The sequence below is a fragment of the Agelaius phoeniceus genome, chromosome 1 (genome assembly GCF_051311805.1).
Source record: "Agelaius phoeniceus isolate bAgePho1 chromosome 1, bAgePho1.hap1, whole genome shotgun sequence".
In the NCBI taxonomy this organism is placed as follows: Eukaryota; Metazoa; Chordata; class Aves; order Passeriformes; family Icteridae; genus Agelaius; species Agelaius phoeniceus.
The window spans coordinates 121,883,115-121,888,199 of record NC_135265.1 but is presented as its reverse complement, the minus strand read 5'-3'; the positions used below and the strand labels follow the sequence as shown (position 1 = coordinate 121,888,199).

Below are 5,085 nucleotides of genomic sequence, written 5' to 3'. Positions count from 1 at the left end.
GGAGAGGGCTACAGCCATGAAATGCATCTTTTAGAAGACTTGTTTCCTTAACATGGGTGTCACTGGAACTCACTGCTTGTAGCAGAGAGCCCCTCCAAAATGGATCTGCTTGGTTTTGTACGGGGTTTTTGTTTAGTTGATTTTATTTATTTTCTTGGGGGTTTCTTTTGTATGTGTGTTCACTTATTTGCTCGATATTAGGTGTAGAACTCAAATCTTGTGATTGGTGATGTAAGGGAGGCTGAGTCTGAAGGCAAGCAGGTGTGAGGCTGTAATATTTTTATTTGGTGTGGCTGCACTCTTCAGCTACATCTGTACAGCCTCTCTCAACACACAGCTACTGAACAGCCCCAGCAGTGCTGCTGCTAGCTTGTCAGTGTTGCTTTCCCCAGATTACCACATTCAGGTCTTTGGTAACACAAGGAACTGTGTGAGAGATTGGTAATTTCCTACAGACTGCTCTGCTAGTTCATCCACTCTTGAGTTGAAGGGTAGGAGCTGACTCATGTTAGTCACAGTACAGATTCAGCTAATGGGTAGAGGTAAGCACCTAAGGATGCTTCTGTTTCCATCTGGTACAGCCCTGTCTGGGAGATCTGTAGGCTTATTTGTAAAAACACATTTTCTAGGGCCCTGTATTGCATTTCTAATGAAATGCAACCATGACTTCCCTGAGGCAGCTCCTCAGTGACAAAGTGGATCATGTCATTCCCCACTGTTCTAGAAGCAGTTGAATCACAGTTATGATCACTGATGTCATATAGTGATGAGTAAGAAAATCCTGTCTGAAATGAAAGCTTTTTCTCTGATGTGTGGAATATTAATTTGCTTCCTCCAATTAAATCTTTTGAGATACTCAATCAGTTTTCTGAAGTGCCACTTCTATTTAACAGTATAAGAAAGTAGGATGTATCTTGTGCTATTCTGAATTGCAGTTTCTATTTTTTTGCTTCAGCAAGTGCTGGATTTGGTCATTGTGGCAACGGAGAATGTCAGTATATCTCGCATGGAAAGACTGTATGCTCTTCTTAGCCAATGCATTTACCGACATCGGGAAGACGATGACAAAACTGCGTTAGTGAAGGTGAATTTTTTGTCTTGGAGCCCTTTGTGTCACATGCTATTATACATGTGTGTATTTCTGTGGGTGCACTGTGAACATCATGCTTATTTGGCATTACTCTGTACAGCTCGGTTGCCTGTCTCTCAAGGCTTTCATTTCAGTCTGGAAAACATTTATCCGTATTGCAAAACCTTTGTTGTATGTAGCATAATTTTTGGCAGTTTCAGCAGGAAAAGGCTTGAAGGCAATGGGTCCACCCACTCAGGGCTCTCAAACCATTTAACCTCAGTCTGTCAATAGTCTTCTCCAGAAGCCTTTCAGGGGTGGGAGGTTGTGAAAGGAGGGTGCATTTCTCAGTGTGTCGCTTCCTCTTTCCCCTCTTGCAGACAGGCACATGTGGTAATGCTTGTATAGTAGTCATTCCATTCTTGAAAAGAAGTTAAGTATAAAGCATAACAAGAACTTGAGATTTTTCTAGTCTCACCACATTTTATTTTTAGCTAGCATGGCCCAAGCATCTTTAATTTGACAAATGGGGAGTTTTCTGCCTATGATAGTTTGCTAATGAGTCAAATTCTCTAATCTTTGCCTCTAAGAGAGGATTTCTGAGTTGTCAGAACTAGGCAGAAATCTTCCACAGGAACCCATGGTCCCAGTTGGGCATTCCCAGTATTCAGTTCATTAAGATAGGTTGGATATTCAATCTTCAGCTTCAAGGCCCTTAAATTCATTTGTCTTTCAGATGCTTGTGCCTGAGAATAGATAAAATTTGTTATGCCTCTCAGTCTGCCTTAAAAAATTGAGCAAGCCAGCAAGCCTGTTCTCTTTGGCCCTAGTCATCTCAATCTCTTCTTCCACAGATGATGAAGAGTTAGAATAGACTGTGTTCTGATTGTGCAGGCCAGTCCTGAAAAATGCACCCACCCTTCTCTCATAATGATGTGGTTTGGTGTGAATAGGGACCTGTTTATGTTATTTCAGTGCTTTTGAGCTTTTGTGACTGGACTTGATTTTTTTGTTTGTTTTCTACTTCTACCTTAACAAAAAAATACCTCCTCTTCAGAGTACCTCCATGAGTTGATCAGGAGAAACCTTTGCTGTATATGAAAAAAGGTTTTAACAAGTACTTAATCAGAGTGCAGAAAAGAACAGTTCCAGCTTCTAGTTGTGGCTCTTTGGGAACTGCTTCTTTTCTCATTTTTGAAACCATCATTGAGAGAGATCCATAGTCCCATAACACAGATTCCTCCAGTCTCTCTAGCCTACTCTGTATTTTGGGTGTCTAAGGATTTGTTTGATGCTAACCAGTCTAGAAAGATGTTAGCACATGTATTGGCTAAACATTACTAATAATTGTAATTATCAACAGACTCTTGATTCTTTTGATGAAGAAGCAAACAGGGTTCTCTTGCTTTCATTCACACTGTGACTCCTAATTTGTCTTTTTTTTCTTGTTAGGCAATGAAGAAAGAAATTGCAATGTTAAGTTATCTGTGATACTTGACTTCAGTATATTCTAATGTCGATGTACATCTCCCAAATGGAAAAAATATGTTTAATGTCTCAGTAATTGCAGCAACTAAGAACAGAAGAATAGAAGAAAGAAATATCTTTTACCATATGAAGGAAACCAGACATAACCTCCACTCTGACTATGGATCATCACCTTGCACACTGGGTGAAAGCCCCTTTCAAGACAACAATGTTTACTTTCCATGGAAACATCATGAAATTCTTCTAGAGGGTCCTGATTCTGACTCCTGATATTGTCACAAAGCTTCCAAATATTTTTGTCACTGTAAGATGCAGGAACTGATTTTATTTTTCCTTTAACTTCTTCGTCTAATTTCTGATGAAGAGAAGTGAGCTGGGATGTTCTGGGTTCTGCACCTTGTACGCAGCAACCTTGGTTGTGTGTACAGACTGGAGAATGAGATGCTGGAAAGCAGTGCCACAAAAAGGACCTGGGTCCTGGTTGATGGTTGAATCTGAATCAGCAGTGCCCTAGCAGTCAGGAGGGCCAAGCATGTGCTGGGGTGCATCAGGCACAGCATGGTCAGCCAGGCAAGGGAGGGGATTGTCCCGCTCTGCACTGGAGCAGCCTCACCTTGAGTTGTGTGTGCAGTGTTGGGCTCCTCAATATCAAAAGGACATTAAATTATTACAGAGTGTCCAAAGAAGGGCAACCAAAATTGTGAAGGGCCTTGAAGGACAGCTGTGTGAGGAGCAGCTGAGGTCACTTGGTCTGTTCTGGAGCCTGGAGGAGCCTGAGGGGAGACCTCACTTCAGTCTACAATGCCCTCATGAGGGGAAGAGGAGGGGCAGGCACTGAACTTTCCTCTATGGTGACCAATGACAATACCCAAGGGAATGGTCTGAGGCTGTGTCAGAGGAGGTTTACATTGGATATTAGAGAAAATTCTCCACCCAAAGGGTGGTTGGGAACTGGAATGGGCTCCCCATGGAAGTGGTCACAGCACCAAGCCTGATAAAGTTCAAGAAGAGTTTGGACAATGCTCTCACACATGTAGTGGAGTTCTTGGGGCTGGCTTGTCCACGGCCGGGAGTTGGACCTGATGATCCTTGTGAGTCCCTTCCAAGTCAGAATATTCTGTGATTCTGTGGGAATCAGTACTGAGATCAGCTCCCAGCTATGGCAGAGGCTGGCAGAGGATGCCATTCCTGCTTGTGACTCTGGCTACCCTGTCACCTCACAGGGGTGAGGGGAGCACTCACTTGCCCCATCCTTGTCCCCCAGCGGCCCTTACCAATAGCAGTGGTGTAGCCATGGGCAGGTTGGAGCACACTGCTGCCTTGCAGGTGGCCAGCACAGGGATGTTGGAAGTAGATGATCTTTAAGGTCCTTTTCAGCCCAAACCATTCCACAGAATGTGTGGCCAACTGAATATATGTATGTGTGTGAATATATATGTATAGATATGGTATATACATGTGCTCCCTGCATGTGCCTACGGAGAATAAAGCTTTTGCATGCTTATCAAGTGAGTATTAACTATTAACATAGCCTAAACTCATTTTTTTTTCAGTTCTCTTCTGGCCTTTAGAAGGAAATAGAGAAGGAGAAATGAAGGATATGAGTATAGCCCATGGGTAGTCTGAACTTGACTTTAAATAGGCCTGACAGAACTCTGTGCTGGAATGCAGAGCTTCTTCAGCAGGCATAAAGACTATAAAGTTTTTAGTCTTCAACAGTGTTAGATTAAGTAAATTTTTTATGTATATCTTGGAAAATATGCTGAGATCCAATATAATTTCTTACTACTGTTTACATCGCTTATCACTAGTTTGCACTGTTGCTGCAAATGTGTTTTGAAATATGTTCCAGCATCTCAGGAGTTTCAGTCCTCTCCAAACATTCTCCATTGTTTGTTTTTTTTCCTCCCACAAACAGTAGAAATTGCAGTAGTTTCATTTCCTTGTTCTGAAGGCTTGCTTTGCTTTTACATATCTGCATGAACTGGTCTTCTATGATTTCCGTATTGCCTCAAGTAGAATTAAGAACCCTATTAAAAAGTATTTATCAGAGAAGTTATGAAGGTGGAAAAAAGAAGTAATCCATTGAAAACTCCAAGATTCCTTATCAAAGTTTTTGCATTGTTAGTCCTTTTTAGCCCTTTAGCTATCTTTTCTGCCTAAAAGGCACACTTTCAAAGCTGCTGAGCTTTTTCAGGTGTGTTGAATTACAGTCTTTTGTTGCATGACAGAGCTACTTCTTGGCTCACAAACTGTAATTCCTCCTAAGTATGACAGCACAAGGTTTTGGTTTTTTTTAATCTTGCTAGCAGTGCTGAACCATCACACAAGTTGAACCAGTAGACTTTAGATTGAGATATATTAAAATTCTCACAACCATGAAACATACATTTAGTTATAATAGAGGTTATATTGTATTATATGCAGTTATTTTGGAACAAAGGGGAAGAAAATTGTTGAATACTCTTGATATATGTGTATATTTTAGCATCCGCTAAAATGATGCTCTGCTGTAATTACCTTTTCAT

The 5,085-nt window shown here is 41.3% G+C and overlaps 1 long non-coding RNA gene across 1 annotated transcript; it reads left to right on the top strand.

The window, feature by feature from the left end:
- The first annotated feature begins 990 nt into the window (after window positions 1-990).
- Window positions 991-4,061, top strand: LOC143696120 (uncharacterized). Its single transcript, XR_013185526.1, has 2 exons — window positions 991-1,084; window positions 2,522-4,061. It is a non-coding gene; the product is annotated as an uncharacterized LOC143696120 (long non-coding RNA).
- The last annotated feature ends 1,024 nt before the right edge of the window (window positions 4,062-5,085 follow it).